The sequence below is a fragment of the Bos mutus genome, chromosome 22 (genome assembly GCF_027580195.1).
Source record: "Bos mutus isolate GX-2022 chromosome 22, NWIPB_WYAK_1.1, whole genome shotgun sequence".
NCBI lineage: Eukaryota > Metazoa > Chordata > Mammalia > Artiodactyla > Bovidae > Bos > Bos mutus.
Window position 1 is genome coordinate 30,547,502 of NC_091638.1, and position 15,916 is coordinate 30,563,417.

The 15,916-nt window shown below is 41.7% G+C and overlaps 1 protein-coding gene across 9 annotated transcripts in view; it reads left to right on the top strand.

The window, feature by feature from the left end:
• Positions 1-15,916, top strand: part of FOXP1 (forkhead box P1) — a 625,652-nt gene that overhangs the window by 229,437 nt on the left and 380,299 nt on the right. For all 9 annotated transcript variants that reach the window (XM_070359720.1, XM_070359713.1, XM_070359711.1 and 6 more), the window contains one exon: positions 2,772-2,867. The gene's annotated coding sequence lies outside the window, so the exon portion shown is untranslated. The remainder of the gene's footprint in view (positions 1-2,771; positions 2,868-15,916) is intronic.

The following is a 15,916-nucleotide window of genomic DNA, read 5'->3' on the forward strand; positions in this document are numbered from 1 at the left end:
CTCTCGTGGATCTGTGCACACCTTTTTTAAGTTATTCATTTTAAATGATGATTATATGAATATTTTAGGATTTATAATCACCATTAAACGGAGGACAAAATTTATCATACCAAAATAGAAATTTAATTTAAAGTAGAAAGAACTTGATTGCAAGGTTTAGTAGACTGGAAACAAGACACATGAGAGGGTATTAAAGCACACGTTTTAAAAGACCCTTAAGAGTACAGGTTTACAATAGATTTGGAAAAAACACAGTTGTATTTAGTGATGTTTGTGAAGCTCATATTTGAGACAGTCTCGTCAAACTTTTGTAAGGTTGAAAAGAACACTAAAAGCAAACAATTTTTGGTCATTCCATGAAAAAAATAATAGCTTAAAAAAAATCTTTATTCAGTACCATAAAGGTGGTGAAGTGTATTTGAGATAGAAGTTGCTCTTAACCTTAAGGTGATTCTGTGGCTTTGGTGAAGAGTCAAGCTTATACATGGCCGTAGGTGATTAAAAATATTCCTTACACTTTTCTTGGAACTCTTGACATTTCCTACTACCTGTCACTTTGTCCTTGACGAAATTTGAGGCCAAAAACAAGTTGACAAGGGTGGTTTTCCAGTCAGCTGTTCCTCGTTTTTTCCTGGGCAATCCTTTGTTACATTTGAGTTCAGATTTACTATTCATGAACCACATTTTAATCAGTGACCATATCCGACAAATGGAAGCTAAGCACTGGTTAGTATGTTGAAAATAAACACCAGACTCTCATTAATGTCGCTGTCTGAATAATTAGTTGAGCGTGGTGTACCGAGCTGTGGTGAAAGCAAGCTGGCTCCTCACTGGAGTGGCAGGCTGACAGCCGCGTCCTGGAGTGTGGTCATTAGTGAGCCCGCCATCGGTGTCGTGTTACGGTGTCAAATTAGTTAGTGTCCCCTTAGGAGAGAAACTGGACCTACAAATTATCCTTCCACATCCCTGCAAACCGTGTTTGCGAAGCCTGTGATCACGTGAGGGCAAATTATTAACATAGCTCATAAATTAACTAGTTTACAGGCTTATAACATTTTACAAGTAGATAATAAAGGGTAGAAAAGTTTTCCAATTGCTCTGCCCTGATGTGAGGGCCGTGATCCGCCGACGTTTCCCAGAGAAGCCCACGACTGATGGGTTTTGAAGAGGAGCAAACCCATGGACTGTCACACCGAATGTCTGGAAAATGTAGACCCTGAAAGGAAGCCAGTGTAAATCCATTGGAAACAATATAATTAACTTCGTTATCTCATTGCTCTGATGAGTCCATGACAACAGTCCTCTTTCTTGTGGTGGCAGTTGCTCATTAATGAGGTCACCAATTAAGTTTGAACTTTGCCAACTGAAATTATCTGGAAAAATATTTTTGATTCATTCTTATCATGCTCTTAATCTGCCTTGTTGAAGGGGAATAATGCTAACACAGCATGTTAAACTCATATATATGACAATGATGACTCTGAAGCTGTAATGTATTTGAGAAACAGTTTATATTCACGTTGATAGCTGATACCTAGAAAACAGAGTGTGGACCAGTCTGGCCTGAGTTTCTCTCTTATCAGGAAAAAGCCACTGGGAGCCCCACTTCTTACCTCTCCTCTGAGCCCTGGTAGACAGACACCCACATAGTTTCCGGAGATACATGACTATTCAAATCATAAAACTTCATACATCTCCTTTTCGGTTTCAACTTCTCTGTCTGATTAGAAGACACGTACATTCACAGACTTTTCTCTGAGTTTACTGTTACGAGGAAGCAACGCACACACACAGGGAAGATGTCATGCTTTTTGCTCCTCCTGTAGTTCCATTTCCCCCGCCTGACAGCGGGACCCTCCTGTGGTCTTCAGGGTTGTACAGTTGTCATTATCATCTCAGGGATCTAAGCAGAAACGGCCTGGCATGTAAAACCTTGCTCCTGACTGCTAGTCACAGAAACTTCTGAGCCCGCTTGAGGATGAGTTAACTTGTCTGTCAGCAACTTCAACTTACTTGGCAATGGGTTTGGTAGATACTCCACTCATAAATACCCACCCCAGCCATGAAGACACACAGCCTCAGCACACCTGAGCACTTGCGCAGGCTGATGGGGTTGCTGTGTCACAGCTTTCTTCTGTAGTTCAAGTGCAGTGGCAAAGAACTATAACCTTTAGCAAGTGAGAATTGGTGTTTGGCTGCAAAGGAGATAGCTTGTCTTTTTCTTTTCTTTTTAAATAAGGTACTTATGTACGTGTGTGTGTGCACATGAGCGTGTTACACACATGTTTGAGTCTGTGTGTTCTCTGGTGCTTCTACTGGACACACTGGGAGAGACTAAAGCCCAAAGCCCAAAGGAAGATCTTCACTGGGACTTAGGGATCATCTTAGCCTTATTTCTCAGAATGAGAACATTGGAGTTTGAGAAGTTATACCCCCAAGTAAGAAGTGTTTGGAGTTAGAGGAACCAAACATCCTAATTGAATGAAAATGCCTTCAAGAGCGGCAGTTTTACTTGGCTCTATAATATTTCACACTTTTCTGCTATAATTCTGTACAGAGCTCAAATTAGGAACTAACAGAGTGCTGATTCTAGAACAGAAAGGACAAAATAGATGCTTACATACGCAGATACTCAATTATATACTGAACGTAAAAGTCATGCATCAATAAGGAAGACATAAGGCTTACATGAATGTGTTACTTTTGAAGCATTAAAGTTTGTCACTTCCTTTCCTTAACCTCTTCTTTTTTTTTTTTTTGTTTGTTTTCAGTGTCCCTCTGTATGTTGCAGTCCTGTGGCATTATGCATGCCCTCAACCAGTGACCTCCAGACTTTTTATGGCTGTGAGACACATTAAAAATTCAGGGTAAGTGACAAACAACACTTGCGTTGTGTACTGATCAAAAATTGCCATCCACCCTTGCAGATGACATGATATTGCAGGTAGTAATCCCTCAGAAGATAATGGAATGCCCCATTATCAATCATGAGTTCCAAAACCAGCAGGAATAGGTTTATTGCATTCCATGATAGCGTTATGGCTTTGCAGTGTAGGATTTGTAACTTGGATCATATCTGTGGAAGTGTGATGTAATGAAGGGTTGGCAAATTTTGTCTCTAAAGGGCCAGATAGCAAATATAGTCAACCTCATGGACTGTAGTCAGCATAGAGATTAGTATGTTGTACAGTCTCTTGCAGCTAGAAGAGTCTCACATAGAGTCTCTTTTGCAGCTAGCTGCCTCTGCTGATGTAGCACAAAACTAGCCATCAGTTCAGTTCAGTCGCTCAGTCGTGTCCGACTCTTTGCAACCCCATGGATCGCAACACGCCAGGCCTCCCTGTCCATCACCATCTCCTGGAGTTCACTCAAACTCACATCCATCGTGTCGGTGATGCCATCCAGCCATCTCATCCTCTGTCGTCCCCTTTTTCTCCTGCCCCCAATCCCTCCCAGCATCAGAGTCTTTTCCAATGAGTCAGCCCTTTGCATGGGGTGGCCATCAGCTTCAACATCATTCCTTCCAAAGAACACTCAGGGCTGATCTCCTTTAGAATGGACTGGTTGGATCTCCTTGCAGTCCAAGGGACTCTCAAAAGTCTTGAATAAACAAATGGGCATAACTGTGTTCCAATAAAACTTTATTTGCAAAGCCAGGTCAAGGGCCATATTTGGCCTAAAGGCCATAGGTTGTGGACCTCTGATCTAATGGAAAATAGATGGGGAACAGTGGAAACAGTTGCTGACTTTATTTTGGGGAGCTTGAAAATCACTGCAGATGGTAATTGCAGCCATGAAAGTAAAAGATCCTTGCTCCTTGGAAGGAAGGTTATGACCAACCTAGACAGCATATTAAAAAGCAGAGACATTACTTTGTCAACAAAGGTCCGCTTAGTCAAGGCTATGGTTTTTCCAGTAGTCATGTATGGATGTGAGAGCTGGACTATAAAGAAAGCTTAGCACCGAAGAATTGATGCTTTTGAAATGTGGTGTTGGAGAAGACTCTTGAGAGTCCCTTGGACTGCAAGAAGATCCAACCAGTCCATCCTAAAGGAGATCAGTCCTCGGTGTTCATTGGAAGGACTGATGTTGAAGCTGAAACTCCAATACTTTGGCCACCTGATGTGAAAAACTCACTCATTTGAAAAGACCCTGATGCTGAGAAAGACTGAGGGCAGGAGGAGAAGGGGACGACAGAGGATGAGATGATTGGATGGCATCACTGACTCAATGGACATGGGTTTGGGTAAACTCCGGGAGTTGGTGATGGACAGGGAGGCCTGGCGTGCTGTGGTTCATGGGGTGTGGTTCATGGGGTCGCAAAGAGTTGGACACGACTGAGCGACTGAACTGAACTGACTGAACTGAACTGATCTAATGCATCAAAGGAGATAAATGACCTAGAATCAAGATACCTCACTGGGTAGCAGTCCCTCTGATCTTGAGCAAACAATTTATCAGAATGAAATGGGAATTAAAAAAACACCTGCGTTTACTATTGAGGTAAGAGTAGGATGTAGTTGTAAGGATGAAACATCATATAATGTACATGAAAGCACTTTGAAAATTTTGAAATTCCTTACAAATGTAATGGATGCTCTAGACCATCATTCTGCTTCACCTAGTGAAGTCTACCTGCTTCACACTTTTAATCACATTGGGCTTTCATGAGCTAGATGAGTGTGAGGGAAAGCTCTTTTATTTTCTAAGTCATGTGGTTTGTCTCTACGTTCCTTCTATGCTGAAATGTCGCTTTAGTAGCAAATATGAATGAAGAGCTATATGGATAGGTTATGGCAGGCTAAAGATCAAATGCCAATGAGGAACTATTAAATTTCCTTTAATCATCAGGTTTGGAGAGTGTTTTCAGATCTTCCACATTTAAAATAGCTTTGGATGTCTACAAGTGTGTTTGAATTTCACAAGTCTTGCATGTCAAAACATAGAGATAGGTTCAGCAAATATGCTTCCCTGGACTAGTGGTACTGATTAAGAGGGAAAGTCATACTTAAAACAAACAGTTTGATGAATAAAGGGGTAATCAGAATCTCAATTCATGAATTTTCTAGTTTTCTTTTCCTGACAAAAAGTAGGATAATCTTTAGCTATGTTTTTATGTCTTTGTATCAGATAAGAATGATTTTCTGGTAATAGATGCAAGTATGTAAGTTTTAAAAGATTAGTAGTGTTTTCTCTCTCATAAAAGATATCAAGGGGAGAGCAATCTGTGTTTCCTATCTTTGTGCGATCTCTACTTGCCTGTTCAAGTGTTGTTTATTTTCAAGGTCACATTATGGCTGCTGGCTCTCCAGCCATTGCTTCTACATCCTGAAAGAGGCAACATTACAAGAAATAAAAAGAGTAATCTTCCCAGCTGAGGAAGCCCTCTTTAGATAACTTTCCATGAAGTCTTACTCGATGGCTTCTACTTACATCATTTTAGTCACCGTTAACATAAGGGCATCTGATAATTACATCCTTAGACTTGAGGAATTTGATGTCCTAGATCAGTTCCAGGTTCTAGTAGTAATGAAGAAAAGGTGTATGGTTATTGAGCAACAGTTGTGGTTACTTGCATGAAATCATGCTATCAGTTTTTCTTCCATGTCTAATATTTATTTATTTTGATGAATGCCTTCTTTCTTTTATTGATTTGGTGTGTATAACATCTTACTTGAACTTTATATGTTTGAATTTCAGCTTATTCAATTGTCAGCAGAGATACATATCTCAGTAAATATTTTAGGACTATAATATTTTTACTGCAAGTGCCATGGCAAATTCTAAGAAAGAAATTTCTGTCTCAAGAGAGCTATCAACAAAAATTTAAACTGCCAGATTTGTGAATGGATTTTCTCTCCTCTGGATGGAAGGTTTTGTTAAAGTCTGAGTGCTAGTGTGAAATCAGAGCTGAATATTCAGTGGAACAACTGATGCTGAAGCTGAAACTCCAATACTTTGGCCACCTGATGCAAAGAGGTGACTCATTTGCAAAGACCCTGATGCTGGGAAAGATTGAAGGCGGGAGGAGAAGGGGACGACAGAGGATGAGATGGTTGGATGGCATCACCGACTCAATGGACATGAGTTTGAGTAAACTCCGGAAGTTGGGGACGGACAGGGAGGCCTGGCGTGCTGTAGTCCATGGGGTCGCAAAGAGTCAGACATGACTGAGGGAGTGAACTGAACTGAATGCTAATGTGAGGTCCTAGGACATACTGGCCCTCACTTAATTGTGTTCTTCCCAGTATGTGTGCAGGCTGTCACTGATGACTTTTTACTGTCTCTCAGAGTCTGGACAATGCCGTCTACTCTGCATCTCTGATTTTACTGTTTTGCTGTATATGTGGTGAAAGCTTCCCTTGGGGGATGGGAGAGACAGGAGAATCATTCCCATTTCTCTGTTCCAGGTTGGTCTGGAGTTTATTCTTGTGAAAATTACTGTCTAACTGAATGAGACTTTCCTTTACTTCCTCATGTAGTCTCTGCCTATACTAGTCTGTGATAGAGGCTCGTAGAACATGGTAGCTGATGCACTCCTAGACATTTACTGAATGCCGGCTGTAGATATAGGATAGCAATATGGGCAAGAGTGTCTACATTGCAATTAAATCAGCTGAGATTCAAATTCCACCTTTTCCATTTACTGGCTGAGTGAACTTGGAGGGTAAGTTACTTAACCTTTCTGGGCCTTGGCCTCCTCATCTGGGAAATGGGGATACATATAGGAGATAGATTCCTGTAGCAAATTACTGAGATGATATGCGTACAGTTTCTGGTTGGTAAAAAATGCCAGTATTGTGCCACATACCCTGGGTGAGATGGTGGAAATCCCTGTCTTTGAGGAATTTTTACCATCATCTGGTTAGTTCATTGGTTCTTATTTTACTGGCAGACAATGTATATTTCACAGTCATCGCTTCTTGCCTAGCATACGCTTGGAAGTTTAAGTAAAGCCCCAAGAGGTGACTTTGATGCCCATTGTCAAGGACAGTGCAACTATGTATGGAGCAGGACAGCCCGGCTAACAGGACTTAGATCTCTGGGTCCTGTTTTGACAGTTTCCCCTGAGAGGCATGCAGTGGTTTTTTTATTCCATTTTGTACTTACTCAGGCAATGGGACTGCCTAGCAAGCAAAATTCACTAACTGCTTTCAAGGTGGTATTACTGATGATAATCTGAAACTCAAGGTTTCACTCATGCAGGCTGACACTACACGAGGCTGGTCTGGACTAGCCTCATCCCCGGCCCTGCCTCTGTGCTGAGTCTACAGAGCAGCCTCTGGTCCGTCACACATCTTCTTGGGACTGGCCCTTAGAGGATAGTGGTGTCTGCACACAGAAGCTGCTGTATGACTGTGATGGAGAATGTCAGCAGGACTCATAGACGGCTCAGTTGGCAGTATGTCCCAAAGACTTGACCATGGCTGTCTAGTGAGTGGGCTTTCCAGGTGAGCTAGTGGCAAAGAACTTACCTGCCAGAGCGAGGAACCTAAGAGGTGCAGGTTCGATCCCTGAGTTGCGAAGATCCTCTGGAGGAAGAAATTCTCCAGTGTTCTTACCTGGAGAATCCCATGGATAGAGGAGCCTGGCAGACTGTAGTCCGTAAGATTGCAAAGAGTCAGACACGACTGCAGCGACTTAGCAAGCATACCTGTCTGTTGAGTAGTTGACTCTCTGAAAAAGGTGACTTGAAGATCTTGCTCTTTCAAGAGACTCTTGGAAACTACATTTTTGCTCTGTGGTTTCAAATATTTTATTTAGACACTATTAGATGTTCAGATGTCATAAAATCTCTCTTGCCTCTGGACCATGGGATTCTCTCCCTGGAACATCTTTTGTGTTTCACAGGGCTAACCCCTCTTCTCATCTTTTTTTGTTCAGTTCAAATATCAACTTCTTGAAGTGACCTTCCCTGACTACCCACATTACAGTTGATTTCCACTCCCCCCCAACCCACTCTGAGGCATCCAAGATCCTTGTGTGTTTCATTTACTACAGCTTCTGACACTTTCTGAATACACCTCTTTACCAGGTAGTAAGCAAGGGGCAGGTCTGTCTGATTCAGTTTGGCTTCCTTGTGGCTGACAGTGCCCAGTCAATAGTAGGCAGGCTGGCAGTCAGCATTCACTGAATCAGTCAGAGGATATTTGGGATGTCCCTGTGGATTTCTGTAATTCATAGTACCTAAGAGGTTGGCATCTGAGTGAGAGAATAAGAAAACAAAGAAAACAATCCACGTCACCTTTATTATAGGAATGGAATCCTACCCCTGGCTTTTCTCTTGGTAGCTTCCTCTCTACATTGTACAAGGTTTTGGTACTCTGTGTGTCCCATCCAGAAAGGGTTATCTTCCCCATGAAGACAGAAGCATTTGCTATCTGGTCCTAAAGCTTATGGTGGGCAGATCAGATCAGATCAGTCGCTCAGTCGTGTCCAACTCTTTGTGACACCATGAATCGCAGCACGCCAGGCCTCCCTGTCCATCACCAACTCCTGGAGTTCACTCAGACTCATGTCCATCGAGTCAGTGATGCCATCCAGCCATCACATCCTCTGTCGTCCCCTTCTCCTCCTGCCCCCAATCCCTCCCAGCATCAGAGTCTTTTCCAATGAGTCAACTCTTTGTATGAGGTGGCCTTAGTACTGGAGTTTCAGCTTTAGTATCATTCCTTCCAAAGAAATCCCAGGGCTGATCTCCTTTAGAATGGACTGGTTGTATCTTCTTGCAGTCCAACGGACTCTCAAGAGTCTTCTCCAACACCACAGTTCAAAAGCATCAATTCTTCGGCGCTCAGCCTTCTTCACAGTCCAACTCTCACATCCATACATGACCACAGGAAAAACCATAGCCTTGACTAGATGAACCTTTGTTGGCAAAATAATGTCTCTGCTTTTGAATATGCTATCTAGGTTGGTCATAACTTTCCTTCCAAGGAGTAAGCGTCTTTTAATTCATGGCTGCAATCACCATCTGCAGTGATTTTGGAGCCCAGAAAAATAAAGTCTGACACTGTTTCCACTGTTTCCCCATCTATTTCCCATGAAGTGATGGGACTGGATGCCATGATCTTCGTTTTCTGAATGTTGAGCTTCAAACCAACTTTTTCACTCTCCACTTTCACCTTCATCAAGAGGCTTTTTAGTTCCTCTTCACTTTCTGCCATAAGGATGGTGTCGTCTGCATATCTGAGGTTGTTGATATTTCTCCTGGCAATCTTGATTCCAGCTTGTGCTTCTTCCAGCCCAGCATTTCTCATGATGTACTCTGCATATAAGTTAAATAAGCAGGGTGACAATATACAGCCTTGACGTACTCCTTTTCCTATTTGGAACCAGTCTGCTGTTCCATGTCCAGTTCTAACTGTTGCTTCCTGACCTGCATATAGGTTTCTCAAGAGGCAGGTCAGGTGGTCTGGTATTCCTATCTCTTGAAGAATTTTCCACAGTTCATTGTGATCCACACAGTCAAAGGCTTTGGCATAGTCAATAAAGCAGAAATAGATGTTTTTCTGGAACTCTCTTGCTTTTTCGATGATCCAGCGGATGTTGGCAATATGATCTCTGGTTCCTCTGCCTTTTCTAAAACCAGCTTGAACATCAGGAAGTTCACGGTTCACATATTGCTGAAGCCTGGCTTGGAGAATTTTAAGCATTACTTTACTAGCGTGTGAGATGAGTGCAATTGTGCAGTAGTTTGAGCATTCTTTGGCATTGCCTTTCTTTGGGATTGGAATGAAACCTGACCTTTTCCAGTCCTGTGGCCACTGCTGAGTTTTCCAAATTTGCTGGCATAGTGAGTGCAGCACTTTCACAGCATCATCTTTCAGGATTTGGAATAGCTCAACTGGAATTCCATCACCTCCACTAGCTTTGTTCGTAGTGATGCTTTCTAAGGCCCACTTGACTTCACATTCCAGGATGTCTGGCTCTAGGTGAGTGATCACACCATCGTGATTATCTGGGTCGTGAAGATCTTTTTTGTACAGTTCTTCTGTGTATTCTTGCCATCTCCTCTTAATATCTTCTGCTTCTGTTAGGTCCATACCATTTCTGTCCTTTATCGAGCCCATCTTTGCATGAAATGTTCCTTTGGTGTCTAATTTTCTTGAAGAGATCTCTAGTCTTTCCCATTCTGTTGTTTTCCTCTATTTCTTTGCATTGATCGCTGAAGAAGGCTTTCTTACCTCTTCTTGCTATTCTTTGGAACTCTGCATTCAGATGTTTATATCTTTCCTTTTCTCCTTTGCTTTTCGCTTGTCTCCTTTTCACAGCTATTTGTAAGGTCTCCCCAGACATCCATTTTGCTTTTTTGCATTTCTTTTCCACGGGGATGGTCTTGATCCCTGTCTCCTGTACAATGTCACGAACCTCATTCCATAGCTCATCAGGCATTATGGTGGGTGGTACAAGTTAATTAAGGACATTTAATTGCAAGCTGAAATCCCAGCACTCTGTTTCCCTGGTTCTTTGTTCTTGGACAAATGTCTCTCCCTGCTCCCCACTCAGTATACTTACCTGAGGCTGGGGAACTAGCATGCCTCAGCTCATAGTGTTCATGCAAGGATTAAGTGAAGTAATATGTATACAGTGCTTTGTATAGGGACTGGAGCACAATCACAATGCTGTTGACTTAGAAAATCAAAAGGGTACTGGGAATCTCACTGGCAAAACCCATGTTGCACTCTCTTGCGATCATTTTAATGGGGGAAAAGATGATGAAGATCCTTGATTCCCTACTAGAGTTACTCATTTCATGCACTGAGTGAACTTTAAAAAGTGCAAAATGAGCAAGGAGTGGGATGAACTGTCTTACACTTGTTGACGTGTTGACTCTTGGATGTTAGGGATCTGTTTCAGATAAGGCCAGTTATAAACCTCAGATGCTGGGACGGCTCAGTGTTGGAAGCCAAAATCCATTGTGAGTTTGCGGAGTTCAGGGTCCTGCAGTATCCATACACTGCCTGCCTGGGGAGATGTTTCATCCTTAAGTTAATCAGAGTTTGTTTGATCCCCTGCCTTGTTATAGACCATGTCTTAAGTTGCCCGTAAATTCTAATTTAAAAAAACAAATTACACTCTTGATGGATTGGTCCTGAAAATTTACATACCTCTTTTTTAATAGAAAATTAAAGTCTGTATGGATTGAAAGGACGTAGAAATATATGTCTTCCACTGAGCTCTGACTTCTTTCACTTGCTTAAGGCAGAGGGTCTGTTACAGTTGCCGTATTGTTCGTTTGGGCCAGATTGAACTGTGCTGTTCATTGTGCATTTGCTGTGTGGAAGCCGAGGCACAGAGAGGGACTTGTCTCTCTCTGTATCCCACAGCTTTTAGTGGTAAAAGATGGCATTTATGAAATCATATATTCTCTTCTTGATTTGTGGAAAGGTTATCAAATAAAAGCACCATGAATTTTTCTTGATTTATAATTTGTACCCTCTCAACTTGTTAAAAAAAAAAAGCATGAGTGAAATACAGTTTACGGCATCAGATTTGGTTCCTCGTACCCTTTTTAGAAACAAAAAAAGTAAAGTTCAATAAGCAGGAGTTAAGTGAAGCAAATGATTAAGGAAAAACTTTTATTAGACTTGTAACAACCCTTGGAGTGGCAAAGACCCAGGATTTTTCCATCTTGAAAAACATGCAACATCCCTGTCTGCCAAATACCATTTCAGAAACTAAAACAGCAATCACAAAAGGGGAAACCAATCCATGTAATTGGAGACTTCATTCGTGTTATTTACACGAGGATCCTGGTAACCTGGATCAGCCCTTATGCAGCCCTCTTCTCAATATCCTGATGCGTGAGTGTCAACGGGAAAGAGTAGGAATGTTCCAAGGGTTTTTCTCTGATGTTTTGAAATGTTGCTATGTTTTCTGGGTCCAGTTCAGTGTACCTCTTGGGGCCTGGCGAGTCTGGTTATGATGCGCTGGGGCTTGAATTTCTTTTTGCTTTCTCTTACGGTCATCATTCACCTTTTCCCTGAGTGTTCAAATTAGAAGAAATGGTACCTCGTCTTTGCCCATATCTGTCCCAGATCATTCATTACCAGTGACACCAATGCATTCCTCCACTTCTGACTCCGTTCTTAAACATAATTAAAAAAAAAAAAATCTGAGTAATATTCCAGTATGTATAAGTCCCACGTCTTCCTTATTTATTCATGTGTCAGTGGGTGTTTAGCTTGCTTTCATGTGTAAATAGTACTGTAGTGGACCTTGGGATGCATCTGTCTTTTTTGAATTACGATTTTTCTCAGGGTATGTGCCCAGTAGTGGGATTGCTGGGTCATTTAGTAGTTCTGTTTTTAGTTTTCTAAGGAACTTTCATACAATGGAATATTACGCAGCCATAAACAGTGACAAAATTGGGTCATTTGTAGAGATGTAAATGGACCTTGAGTCTGTCATCCAGAATGAAGTAAATCAGGAAAAAAAAGACCAAATATCATTTATTAATGCATATATGTGGAATCTAGAAAATGGTACAGATGGACTTGCTTGCAGGGCAGGAATAGAAATGCAGATGTAAAGAGTGGACGCATGAACACTGGGCGAGGGGGTGGGATGAACTGGGAGACTGGAGCTGACAGATACACACTACCGTGAGAAGTAGGTAACTGCGTATAGCACAGGAGCTCAGCTGGGGCTCCGTGGCAGCCCAGGCGGGTGGGATGCGGGTTGCGGGAGCAGTGTCCAAGAGGAAGGCCAACTCACTTCATTGTACAGCAGAAGCCAACAAAATATTATAAAGCAACTGTACCCCAAAACAAAAACACCCCAAAGAGCACACACACGCAAAAAATCTAGAATAAAGCATGCTTAGACCTTCTTGCTTTCCCTAGTTGTAAATGCCTAGCAGAAGGTTGCATTTCATGTTATCACCAATCCTTGCGTGTGTAGTTTCCCCATTGTCCCTTTTAAGTAATGAGAGAGAAAAGTAGAGTTTTCGAGAATCACGAAAAACTTAATAACGAGAAAGTCTAAAAACCAGCAGTGAGGAGAAACACTCTAATTTGTGAGACATCTACCCTATAATAGCTGCCTTTACTGGGAGCTTATGTATAAACTGAGAAAAACTCTTATGAGACAGGTACAATTCTAAAAAGTCCGTTTTACAGTTGAGGAAACTGAGGTGTTCTGAGGTGAAATGACTCCCTCAGACTTCTCTGCTCATTAGAAATAGAACTGGGATTTGAACCCAGCTACTCTTCCTCTGATGTCATGGCTCGTAACCACTACACCATATTGTCTTCACCTGGTAGGCATCTTCCCAGGGTATTAATTTTGCAAGCATGGTTTTGTGTTAACATACATTTTTCACTCTGGGACTGCTTGCACACTGCATGTTGAGACTTTATACTTCAGTGTCATCTAACTGGATCTGTTTAATCTTGGTAGACTTTTTCAAATGCTTTAATTCTTTTTGCTAGTACAAGAGCTATGGGAAATAAAAGTGTGTCCTGGTGGGATTCGGAACAAGGACAGCCACTTAATTGGCGTTCTCCGGTCTGTAACTGGGCATGCCTGTTAAGACATTTTCTCTAGATCTTTGAGTCATTTTTCTCTGGTACATTATTTTAATTAACTTCATCTCTGCAGCCCTCATTTTATTTCGTGTTAGCCTCGACCACTCAATGATTGATTTATTCCGCTCAATCACCTGTGTGGGAAAGTGTGGCAATCGAGAGGGTCCCCTTCCCAAAGCAGCAGTCCTGTACCTGGGACTTTTTCCCAGCAAGCAGATTCAGAATTTGTTTTGTTTTCAGTTATTGAGATACGTTAACTTTGAAGGCTGTTAATTTACCAGGGTGGAGATTTGGGTACTTAGAGGTAACACTGACCAACAATTAGGAAGTCTTTGGTTACTTGGTCAATAGAATTCCCGAGGCAGAAGCCGTATGCCAAGGACTTTGATATTCAAAAATAGAAAGAATAGGTTTTAAAAAGTAAAATCTTAGGCTTGAAAATATATATAAAAGCCGGTTGCAAAAGACCAACAGTTACGCTGCTTTTACTTAAGGGGTTTGAAGTATCTGCAGTCTCTCTGTTCACACAAACAGCAGACCATTTTAAATATCTGTGCCTTAAAATACTGAGCCCACCACTTGTTAGATCTCTTGGGTGACACTTGTGACCAGCTCAGGCATAAAGAGGAATTAATTGGCTCATGACTCTGAAAAGTTGGCTAGTAGAATGAGCTTCAGGGGCATCTGAAGTAGGGGATTCAGATCATGCTGTTGAGTCTTGGTCTCAGAATCTTGGCTGTGTGATGCTCTGTGTTGCCTTCATCCCTGGAAGTGTTGACCAGACTGTGGCAGATAATCATCAGTTTGCTTTCGTACAAACTCCAGCAGAAAGGCATCTTTTCCGACAAGTTCTAGCAGCTCTCATAAAATTTGGATCTTCCTGGTTCTGTGATTGATCCCTTGTGTACCATGTACCTGTCACAGAAATACTCTCTCTGGTTGGAGCAGGGCTAGATCAGAGGAGCTTGAAGGGGTCTGTAGCATGGAGTGGGTCATGTGCTTGTCTCAAGGGTGGTAAATGACTTTTTACCTGCACAAATGATGGAAAGTGGGTGAAAGGGGTGCTGGTCTCAGGAGAGGGGGACAGTATTCTAGGAAGATAGAGTGCATATTGTACTTTTTTTTTTTTTTTAAACAGAGGCCCATTTTTGTTTTGTAATAATTTCAAACTTACGGAGAAGTTACACGAGTAGTCAAGGAACTTTCCAAAAGAAATCCTTTACCTGGATTCAACATTTTGCTCCTTGGCTTTATCATTTCTTATCCATCTGCCTATAGAATACACATGCACATATTTATACTTATACATAACTTATTTTCAGAACCATTTTAAAAATTGATTAGATGTCAACCCTTTTATTCCTAAATAAATCACTGGAGTTTTCCTAAGAACAGGGACATTCTTTTTCATAACAACAATACAATGATCAAAAGTGAAGTTGCTCAGTCGTGTCTGACTCTTTGTGGCCCCATGGACTGTAGCCTACTAGGCTCCTCCCTCCATGGAATTTTCCAACCAAGAGTACCGGAGTGGGTTGCCATTTCCTTCTCCAGGGGATCTTCCCAACCCAGGGATCAAACCTAGGTCTCCCGCATTGCAGGCAGATGCTTTACCGTCTGAGCCACCAGGGAATGATCGAAATTAAGAAGTAATATTGATACAATATTAATAAATTATAGTCTAATGTCAATCCCTGTTCATATTTAGTCCCATTGTGCCAATCATGTCTTTTATAACTTTTTTTTTCCTGGTCCAGGATTGCTTAGAAAGGCACTATACTTGATGCATAGTAAAGACAGAGAATTACATAGTTGGAAGGTACCTTTAAATATCTTATAGCCCAGCTATCCATGAGTGTCATCTGAGATGTTCCTCATGAAGGTGTCTGTCTAATACTTGGGCATCTCCAGTGACATTCACTATGAGGAGGTGTGTTTTACCTCAAAAATACTACCATGCCTCTGTCCTCAAGAAGCCTGGGCATCATTCATTGCTTTACTACTATCTGCCCACCTGTCCAACCATCCGTCTACCATCTGTCGCTGTTGTAGGTCATAAAGCAAGGTCTTTGATTTCAACATACTTATATCTACAAAGTGGACAGAAAGGTCAATTAAAATACAGTGATAGAGAAGGCGCAGGAATGCTGATGGATTGTGTATATGAGGTTGGGGAGGGGGTGCTAGAAGGGGGACGTGTGGCTGGGACCCTGAAGAATGAGTAGGAGTTGCCAACTAGCCAAGGAAGAAATGATCAGATTGGTGGACTTACTACCTCCTCTAGGACTAATTTGTATTGATTGGATTGGAATTACTTTGGGAAAATGGCTTATAAAATATCTTAGCCCATGACTATGTTAAAATTTATTCAGTGCATGTCTTTT